Source organism: Jaculus jaculus, chromosome 11 (assembly GCF_020740685.1).
Source record: "Jaculus jaculus isolate mJacJac1 chromosome 11, mJacJac1.mat.Y.cur, whole genome shotgun sequence".
NCBI lineage: Eukaryota > Metazoa > Chordata > Mammalia > Rodentia > Dipodidae > Jaculus > Jaculus jaculus.
This window is the reverse complement of record NC_059112.1, coordinates 11,084,101-11,095,725: the sequence shown is the minus strand read 5'-3', so window position 1 is coordinate 11,095,725 and position 11,625 is coordinate 11,084,101. Positions and strand designations below refer to the sequence as shown.

Genomic DNA, 11,625 nt, shown 5'->3' with positions numbered 1-11,625 from the left:
AAAAATGGCTTTTCTGGAAAAATATTATTCAACATAGCACATAGGGTTAATCAAAATCTGAAATGTAAAACCATTATAAGTACATTAAATGAATCATAACTTTTACCTCACATGTTTGCTTTTGTAAAAAAAAAAAAATACTTGGGAAACAGTCTACAAAAAAGGAAGTAAGTGAAAAAAAATAATTCTTTTCTTATAAAATAGTAGACTTAACAAAGGTAGCAGAGTTGAGAAAACTTCCACAGTTGCATCCATGCTTCAGTAATATCAGAATGTTGAGATTAAAGCAGGGGATCCAGGCTTATTCCAAGACTCCATCTGCACAGCATTGACTTACTGAGTGGTATGGCAGACAAGCTCAGTCATAAATTTATATCAGCAGCATGCACATGGCAGAACCAAATCTCAGGCCTGTCTGCTGTCACTAGAAAAGGAGCCTAGACCTGTCTGATGACACTAAAAAGAATTTACGTCCTATGCCAGTCTGGAAAGAAAAGTGCTTCACAGAAAGAAAGTTATGATATATGCTTTATTGACTGTAGTGCTTTTAAAGCTGATTCATGCACGTTATAAATGTGAACAAATATGATCAACATTTGAAAAGTCTTGAAGTTAATGATTCTGCAAAAGTAAAACCAAGTGCAAGTTTAACTTTTCGTCTCTGCTCATCATTTTATTTCCTAGGCCATCTATGAGTGAATAATACATAGTTGACTGGGTAAAGAAATATAACAGATAATATACACAGTACTATTGATACCTATTCACTGATTAGGAAAAATAACTCAACATGTAGATTACAGATTCAAAAGTAATGTAATAGAAGAGTTGAATACATAATAAAATATAAATTTATTACGTACATTTAATGTATGATTGTAATAGTCTGAATGTATGGCCCCCAATCGACTTACATGCTACATGGGTTTCCAGCTGTCTGGCGAGAGGAGATGTCACTGGGGACAGACCTGATTTCTAGCCTCCCACAAGCAGAGTGCTCTGCCCAACTCCCTGATGCCTGGCTGCCAGCATTCTTTGCTCTTGTTTCTGGTGCTGCTGGTGTTTTTCTTCTGCATGGATCTGTGACAGGGGGTCAGTTTCTTCCATCATTATGTAATTTACCCTGGATCTGTAGGCCTGAAGTAAATACCATCCTCCCATGAATTGTGTCCGGTTCATAGGTTCATCCCAGCAGCATGAAGCTGACTATGACAGGACTTAATATAAATTATATATTATATAAATAGTAGCTAGCTTCGTCATATGTATCAGTGTTATGCCCAAGATTTTACCATAAATGAGGATAGTTTAACTGGTCACATGATACACAAAGTATGTATACTCCTTTTTTTTGGCTTTTGATTATAACACCTATATACTATGCTTTTCCAAAGATACATTTGTATGTAATTACATTTAAAAAAAATGAAAATAGATCTATATATACTTCAGGAAGGAAGGATATAATAACTTAAAATACATAGGCCATGATATAATAATTTGTGTTTTGTGTAATTTATGATTTAAAATGATTTAAAGACTACCAACTGGGGACTGTAGAGATGGCTTAGCGGTTAAACGCTTGCCTGTGAAGCCTAAGGACCCTGGTTGGAGGCTCAATTCCCTAGGGCACACGTTAGCCAGATGCACAAGGGGGCTCACACCTCTGGACTTCGTTTGCAGTGGCCTGAAGCCCTGGTATGCTCATTCTCCTCCCTCCCTCTCTCTCTCTTCCTCTTTCTCTGTCTGTCACTCTCAAATAAATAAATAAAAATAAGCAAACAAACAAAAAAGAAACGCTACCAACTGAACCATCTCTTAAGGAAACATCTCCAACATGTCTCCTGGAGACCATTTTACCCACTGCTCTTTGGCTGTTAGTCTTGTGTCTCTCTTGTCAGCAATGGTGAGGTGTATTCCTTTTCCTTGGGGATGAGAAATCCATGCATTGTTGTGTTTGCCAATAACAAAGCTGGCTGAAAACCAGATAGCAAAACTGTTGCCATTGGCATCTTTCACATGATGAACCACATCAAAAGAGGCAGGGTGTCTTTAACTGTTACTGATCACACCCATTCTCCCACAGTTAGCACCTCCAGTCACCATACACAGATTACTGATGTCCAACTTGAAGGCAAGCTATCAATCCAGTTTCCAAATCAATACGAATGTTGTCATTCACCAGGATGAGGGTATCAGGGTAGTGAAATGGTACAAGCATCATGGCTCACCAGATGAAGGATTCTTTTTGTGCCCACAAGGTTTTTCTCACTTTGCACAACTTATACATGTCCTCCTCGGGAGCAGTACGATGAACAGCAAAGCAACTCTTGGTATCATGGATGAGTCGGAAATTCTCTGCAGTCTTGTCAGTGCTGATGACATTCACGAACCCAGCTGGGTAAGATTTATCAGCCCTGACTGATGTCGAACTTAATGAAGTGTTACAAGCAAATTTTCTTTACTCAATCTCCAGTTAAGGCATACGTAAGTCTGTTCCTTAAGAAAATGCTGAGAGGCAGACATCTCTGAGCTTATGAGGACCAGTAGACAGATGAAGGACAGACACTCAGTCAATTTATGCAGCCTCCAATGTTTTGGAGTTACTCTCTTCAGTTGCTCTTGGGACCAGGAGGCATAACTGCCTGGGATTGGAAAGAGGCTCTTCTTCTGGTGCGTGAAGAAAGTCTAACTTATTTTTAGTGTGAGTGTCTGAACACGGGTGTGTGTATGGTTTGTGAATGTATGGGCATGTGTGTGCCATGATACTAATGTGGAGGTCAGAGGGAAAGCTGAGGGTGTTATTCCCTACCTTCCTCCTTGATTGACACAGGGTCTCTTGTTTTACCTCATCAACCACCAGAGCAGCTGGCCTGTGACACAGTGATTCTCTGGATTCCATTTCCTACTTTCTGCTCCTTGGGATTAGGCACATATGTTACTCATGACTAACTTGTTGTACGTGGGTACTAAGAATCAGAACTTGGTGCTACAGGTCTAGTTAGCAAGTGCTTTTAACCACTGAGTATTCTCCTCAGCACTTTGACGTATATGCGTATATATATATATATATATATATATATATATATATATATATATATATATATATATATCCTATAGGCATATTCTACTGAGCCAAGGATCATCTTTCTCTAGCTTTTCCTTGCTCTTGTCTCAGGGAATAGAGATCTTCCTGCCTTATTGTGACTCAGGTTTCCACCAAGCTTCATTTTATGCAGCCCTGGAGATGTCCCCTCTTCACATGCCTCTAAGTAACTTCGTACTTTGTTGACCAATTCTCGTAGACCGCATCTTCCTGAAACACAAATGTATATAAACCGGGGTATTCCCAGAAGTATATTATTATGACTTTGGTTAGGAAGTCTAAATAGCAAAAATGTTACAATTCGGCTGTTGGCACTACTATGTGGAAACAATATAAATAATCAAGGAATTACACTGAGATTAAAAAAATAAGGTTGGAAGATTTGTATTTCTCCTAGTGGAAACAGTTGTTTTACTGAATCTTCCTTTATTTCCTTTAAATATTTTATTTTGCTAGATGTATGTAGAGTAATTTAATACTTTACTTTGCTTGTTAACAACATGTACTTTTATACTGAGGAATTCAAGAGATTAAGGAAAGATAATATTGCTTACACAATTAAAGAAAACTGTGCAATAAAAGTAAGATGAAACTGGATTATTCACACTTTATCACAAAAGAATTCTATTAACTAGCATCTCTACAGTAACATTTATATTGTAGAAAAAATTGAACTTCATGATAATGACTCCAGTGTTCAGTAAATTCTTGGTTATACCTTTAAAATCAACTCATGTTTTTAAAAATATGCTTTAAGAGCAAAGAGATGTTTTAGTGGTTAAGATGCTTGTCTGCAAAGCCAAAGGACCCAAGATAGATTTCCCAGTTCCCACGTAATGCCAGATACACAGGGTGGCATATACATCTGTAGTTTGTTTGCAGTGGCTAGAGGCCTTGGCACACCCATTCTCTCTATTTCTCTCTCTCAAAATATATATATATATATATTTAAGCTTTGCAAACCTCTCACTAATAGTAAAGTACACATATTGAAAAAATAAACACCAATTGATATAAATGAGATTTCTGTCTTTATAAAAATGAATCATGAAACTAATATATAGTTAGTTTTTGAGACAGATATGGAACAAGGAGATGGCTATTAAATACTCATTCTATATAACAAGATGTTAGGCTGGAGAGATGGCTCAGCACTTAAGGTACTTGCCTACAAAGCCTAACAACCTGGACTCAGTTCCCCAGTACCCACGTAAAGCCATATGGACAAATACATGCATCTGGAGTTTGTTTACAGTGGCTAGAGACCTTGGCTTACTCATTCTCATTCTCATTCTTTCAACCCCCCCACTTAAAAATAAATAAATAATCTAAAAAATATTTCTTAATATCATTTCCTGGAAATAATATATGGGTTTCACTAAAAGCCTTCACAAATAAATGTTGAATATGTTTCCATTAAATATTTTTAATGTCTTTTTTTATTTGAAAAAGAGAGAGAAAGAAAGAGAGAAAATGTGTGTGACAGGGCCTCCAGCCACTGAAAACAAACACCATATATATATATCACCTTATGCATCTGGCTTTATGTGCTTACCAGGGAATCAAACCTGGGTCTTTAGGCTTTGCAGGCAAGCAACTTAGCTGCTCAGCCATCTCTCCTGCCCCCATTCAGTGTTCTTTCATTGTAATCATTTGATAAAATATTTGACACAATAATACAACTTAATGTGTCTGTTACAGTTGCTTTACTGGAATATCCCACTCTTCATACTAGTAGCTAAGATACTCCAGCAGAGTCACCGTGTGTGGCAGTGCGTCTTATGCCGTGCTCTGTGGTAAAAAGAATCTTTGACTACAATACAAAGAGCTTCTCCGAGAATTCTCCTCAAGGTTCATAAATGGAATTCATACATCCTTAGACATTTTTTTACAGCAAACATTTTCATATATTCTTAGACAGTGGATAAAGTCAATCTTCTGATTTCACCCTCTGCAGTTCAGTTCTCTTGAAGAAAGTTTTGAAAAAAAATCAGTAAGTATGCTGCGGGGAGCTTTTCTACTTCCACATCAATGACACGGGGCTAGAACTTAGAGGCTCTTTGAACACCGCTCAAAACCATCCTTCTCATTGAAATGTAACCCTGAACGAATATGATTACAGTTGCCATGAGAATGCTTCAGCAGTGCATGCTTGTAGATTTGATAGTGTGTTCATTGTTAGCATGCAAAACAGATTGCTTTCTAACAAGGTGGCCACATTTTGGCTGTGTTTCAAAACTGGGCAGGAGACCATGATTATTTAATCTAACAGCCATCTTTAAACTCCCACCGAGTTAAATAGGAGTTTTGTACTTTAGCACACAGTGAATTAGGTGTCCAGTGATGTGAGAAAAGGGTAGACAGTTCCAGATGGCTAGTACCAGAGAAGCTAAGGGTCAGTGTTTGCAGAGAAGGGAGTGGGTGCAGTCCACAAGCTCAATGATTAAAAATCAATAGACAGGAAAACAACCAAAACTGTAACAGATGGAAGGAATGAATCTACAAGCCTAAGCAATGATGCAAACTTTTGCAAAGCTACCAAGGTCAAAGTCATTGTAAAAAGATTTGTATTCATTAGGACCATTCCACGGAATTACGATGCCATGGACTTACCCTTAATTTTTCTTTATTTTTCATTTTATGTTTTTTAAAGGTTGAAGCAGAAAAGTTGAAGAACTGTGTAAATAATAAATAAATCTTTTGATACTTGAAAATAATGATTCAAAAAGAGCTCATCAGTTTTCAGTTCAAATTTGATTTTCAGTTCAAGTTGCTTTTCAGTTCAACTAAATGCAATCACATACCTTTTTAATATTTTTCTAATTAGACTACCATATTAATATGGTTACTACAGAAATTATTTTTCTTTTCATGGAGACCAAATTATCCTATAATGCTTGCAATATGACTTTACCCCCATTTGACTAGTTACAGTGTAGTAGATACCAGCTTTGTTTCCAGTGTTCCATTGTTAATGTCTCATGCAGGATTCATGCATGATTATCTCAATTTAGTGTTTTTAATTTAACAAAAACATTAGTGAGAAGAACCAATTCACCAAGCCTGGTCATAATGCAAAACAATAAAAAGTTAGCTTTTTACAGGAGTTTTTAATGCAAAATTCAACACAAAACACATTTTAAAGTTAAATTCAATCTAGAATAGATCTAAATATCATCTTGTTGCATAAACTAATAAATATGAACACAGGGGCAAGTTAAGTAATCTACAAATCATTCAAAAGAAAGGTTTATCAGTTATGTGTTTCAATTAGGTGGTAGGACTGTCTACCACAAGAGGGTAAGCCTATGACCACGGCGAAGGCTCAGGGCCAGTGCCGGGACCATTATGGGATGGAGGTTCTAATTTGTGTTTGTTTCAAGACATTGGAAATGTTTGTGAACTTGAGCATGTAACATAGCGAATGCCTGTAGCTGAGGATTGTATAGCCAACAAAACAAAAGAATCTAGCTTCAGGAAAGAGAAAATCTGCCAGGTGTGGTGGCACACTTCAATCCCAGCACTCAGGAGGAAGAGGTAGGAGGATCACTGTGAGTTTGAGGACAACCTGAGACTACTGAGTGAATTCCAGGTCAGCCTGGGCTATAGCAAGAGCCTACATGGAAAAAGAGAGAGAGAGAGAGAGAGAGAGAGAGAGAGAAATCTGCTATAAAGTACTCATTGTAATATGTTTTGGGAAGATAAATTTACACCTTATTCTGGGCAATAAAAATCCAATATGAATCATTGTTATAAGAGAGACTAATAACCAAAAGGAGAGCAGTATATTATTTTATTTCTAAAGTACTAACTTATGTTTATACCTTATGGAAAAGCTGTTCATAATGAATCATCCCTTTAAAAATTATTAATCATAAAACTCTAGTCCAATTACTTCTCTCTTAATAGATTAATATTATAAAAATGTAAAATAAAGTTACCAGGAATTCTTTGACCAAGGGACATTTTATGGACAAAGGGTATATGACAATGGTATGGAGATATAAATTTCTATTTTTAAAATATAACTATGTGGTACAATATAGGTTACATTTTTCTAAGTTACCAGAAAGGAAAGATCTATAGTGTAGAAAAATTTAAAATAGATTTTGTTTGTTCTAAACAATCTCCATCACCATGCATCTGTGTGAAGCCAACTGTCCTTAACTGGAATTAAATTTGCTTTTTCACTTGTGAAATTAAAGGTGTGGGCAAATAAAGAGCCACAAATCCAAATACCTTTGGGAGTAGCTAAGTAAATTCATCAGGTAACAGAACAGCAAGCCAAATAGTGAATATTCCCTTTGAAAACAATCTCCTTAAACGATTACCTTTGAAGGATTTTGGATAGCGTAGCAATTCCTCTTTTGTTCCTTTTTTCCCTTTACTTTTGCTTATATAATTCTAATATTTTCTTTATCAACTATGTGAATATAAGTTTTTCACTGCTACCCCAAATAACATTTTAAGGAACAATGTAAAGTATTTATGTATTGCAAACTTAGACTGAGCATCACCTTCTATTTGTGTGTGTGTGTGTTTAGCATATGCATACACTTATATGTTGATAAATACAATCCATTTCCATTTTATGGAGGCCAGAAGAAAATGCCAGGTATTCTCTTCTTGCTTATCCACATATTTACTTGAGACCAAGTATCTCACCAAAACCAGAGCTCCTGGTTTCAGTCAGATGGACTGACCAGCAGCCCAAGAGATTCTCTGGTCTCTGTCCTCCACAGGACTGGCCATGCACAGCTGGGTAGTACTCTTACTTATTGACCCACATCTCAAGAACCACAACTGAATTTATTATTGTTTTAGTGAAATTGTTGTACTCTTAGGCTCCCTTACCATGCCTCAAATCTGCTGAAGGTGTTATTTGGTAGGATTAGTGTGATTGATTGGGAGTGGGAGGCAAGAGGCTTCAATCTATCTATGGGTAGAGGAGGGATATGGTACCTCAATATCCCAGCCAGCTGAGGCTCTTACAGACTTTCTGTCCCTCTTCTGCAATGTCCCTTTCCTGACCCTTGGTGGACAAGACAGAGATCTTACTTAGTGTTGCTTTCACTGCAGCCTTGAGATCTCTATTCTGATGAGATTTGAGTGACCACAGTGTCTCTTCTATCTCCCTGGAACTGTTTTGCAAGTAGCCATGAGGTCAGCATCTGTCTCACCACTACCTCTGTAATAATTTCTGGGTACAGACAGAAAACTGCAAAAGTCAAATTTTAGATTGTCCAAAATCCATGACTGAAATACTATTTTACTGGAGTGACAAAAACGCACAGTATTTTTCACATTAGAGAAATGTAGGGTATGTAACTTCTTACATACAAATGAGTTTAATGATCAGGTTTCAACAAAATACTTACATGGGATATTTCTTTTTTTCCTTCTCTCACTCCTTTTTGCTCTTTCTAACATTGCTTCTTTCTACAGTTGAGAAGTGATAATTCTCTCTCGCTCGTGTGTGTGTGTGTGTGTGTGTGTGTGTGTGTGTGTGTGCTGATGTTTGGACTTTATGTATGTCAGACAAGAACCATTGCCATCAGCTGTATCCCTGGCCTGCCTTTAATTTTAGTTCAAGAATCTCACTATATGTCCCCAGGAAGTCTTTACCTCATGATTCTATTACCTCAGTTTCACAAGTGAAAGGGTTACAGGCATGAGACAGCATACTTGGGAAGTGCATTTGTTTAATAATATTATTAAATCTAATGAAAATTCTTATGAGTGCTCCTCATTGATATAATTAGTTAAAGAATGACAGAATCACAATAGATATGAAGGAGGTGATATCCAAATGCCTGCCAGTTGACAGAGATGAAAAATTAAATTTCTGCACATATGCAAAAAAATTCAGCCTATTCACTGAAGAAACTGGCTGACAACATTGTATTATCAACTCATACATGCAGACACTTACTCTGGGTTTTATAATCCTTAGTAGCTTAAGGTATTATTTTAATAACATAAATAGATATTTTAAAAATAGATTATTAATCCATATTACTTTAAAATGTCACTCAAAATTTTTTATCAAAATTAAATAGATATGCTTGAAATGAAATAATGCTATTACTATTTTGGAAGCATATGTCAGGCCTAGATGTTTTTATGTCAAGGGTAGGTATTTCTTCTCACTAAGACTGCCCCATTTCATTTTGTCTGCTGTCCTACTTACTTGGCAATGATGTCACATCTAATTGTACCCGTGGCTTGAAGCCATTGAAGTTAAGTGATCCGAATTAGATCTTGAGTTTGCACGTGTTCTCTGACAACTGACTCTCATCGTCACTACAGGCATCATCTTGGAGGATTTTCCTTATTAGGTCAAATGTTGCACATGGACGAATGTTACAAACATGTCTATAAATCACACCAGAGGGGGAAAAATATTATATAAGTTATACAATGTAAGATAATTGTACTTATGTTCATTATTTTTTTATTTTTTTTATTTTTATGTATTTATTTGAGAGCAACAGACAGAGAGAGGAAGAGGGAGAGAGAGAGAGACAATGGGTGTTCCAGGGCTTCCAGCCACCGTAAACGAAGTCCAGAAGCGTGTGCTCTTTGTGCAACTGGCTAACGTGGGTCCTGGGGAATCGAGCCTTGAACTGGGGTCCTTAGGCTTCACAGGAAAGCGCTTAACCAGTAAGCTATCTCTCCAGCCCACTTATGTTCATTATTCAACATAATACATATTTTGCTAGAAAATATATGATACAAATATATTCCCTATGCAAGTAGAATAATTTTTCATTGCTTATCAATAAAAAAGAATAGTGTATTAGGCAGAAATTATTATGAATTTCAGGATGCCTATACATGCACATGTGCAGTTGCATACATATATACATGCACTTTTCTCATATGCAGATTATCTACAAAGATTGAATATTGCTGTAAGTGATTTTTTTTGGCATGTATACTACAAATCACAACAAAGAAAACATGTTGAATGAGAAGCATTGCTCCATATTTAAATGTCCTACTACCTTCAGGTACTTGAATCTTGGGAAAGTCCTTTTTCTTGGCTCCTTCTTTGCCTGCCACCATGATGCCTCCACCATTATTGTCACTAGTTACTTCCGTTTTATTTAAAAACAAAATGGAGTTACACACATTGAGTACTGAAATTAAAAATGAATATTATCAAATTTTCAGTGCTTGATTATTTTCACAAGTTTACAAAGTGAAATCATCTGAGTCATCAGAAACATTTTTTGTATGGATGTTTTCTGATTAATGTTTCTTGCCAGATATGATTTAGAATAAATTTCTTGATATCTTCCACTAGTATCTATTAGTAGTTTTCCTAGTTAATCCCTATGAAAAGAAAGAAGTTAAACAATCTAACTCTGGGGAATCAGTATGTAATTCATAGAAATAACAATATAAATAAATACACACACACACACTACACAAATACATTGATCTCCATTGAATACAACATCTCCACTAAAACTTAGTAAAACTGCAAGAATGATTCTGAGATAGAGTGCATTATGTGCACAACATTTTCCTTTTAGTTTCATCTATGCATAATTTTATTTTAAGTGATATTTACAAGTATGAGAAGTGTACCTTATAATAGGGTAACATACATACTATATGGCATGGTGATCAAAAATAAAGTTGTAAGAGGGAGAGGATGAAAGGAATCAGATCCAGAAGGATTCAGAAAGGAGACAGAATATATCACTTAGACCCCACAGATAGTAAACTGGTAATTGTGATAATTATAAATAATGTGAAGCAATCTACATGCATGAGTTTGACAAATCACATAACATAGAACAATTCTTCATTATATATCCTGTCAAAACTTACTCAAGATGGAAATTATTATTATTATATATGTTATTATATTATATGCCAATGAGACCATAAATATTAAAATATTGAATTTCTTACACACACATGCACACACATACACACACACACACAATATGGGTACGATAGAACATGGGAGATAGAGGCCCAAAGTCAGGAGTTCAAATCTAGCCTCAGCTATATAACAGGATCTTGTCTCAGAAATTGAACGTTGGGGCTGGGGAGATGTCTTAGAAGTTTAAATACTTTCCTACAAAGCCAAAGGACACAGGTTTGGTTCCCCAAAACCCATGCAAGCCAGGTGCACAAGGTGGTGTGTGGGACTGAAGTTCAGGTGCAGCTGTTGGAAGACCTAGTGTACCCATTCTCTCTCTCTCTCTCATAAGTAAGTGAAAATAAAATATTTTAAAATGAATGTTGGTTAATTAAAAATAGATAAGCAATATCTGTGTGAACATGGTTTTGCTGGAGAATTATGACATCTTTAAAGAATATAAACTTCATTTGTCCATGAACTCTCCTAGGTTTGAAGCAGCAAGTCACAGAAGACATCGATTGCCAGCACAATATCATGACAGCAAACCATAGCACCAAAAGTAGACACTTCTGGAGAAACGTCAATAACAAAGAAAAAACCATGTCTTTAATTGGTTTCCATAGCAGGAAAATGTCAT

General features: G+C 36.1%; 1 pseudogene; it reads right to left on the bottom strand.

The window, feature by feature from the left end:
* Nucleotides 1-1,818: 1,818 nt before the first annotated feature.
* On the bottom strand, nucleotides 1,819-10,174 carry LOC101595077 (annotated as a pseudogene).
* Nucleotides 10,175-11,625: the final 1,451 nt, after the last annotated feature.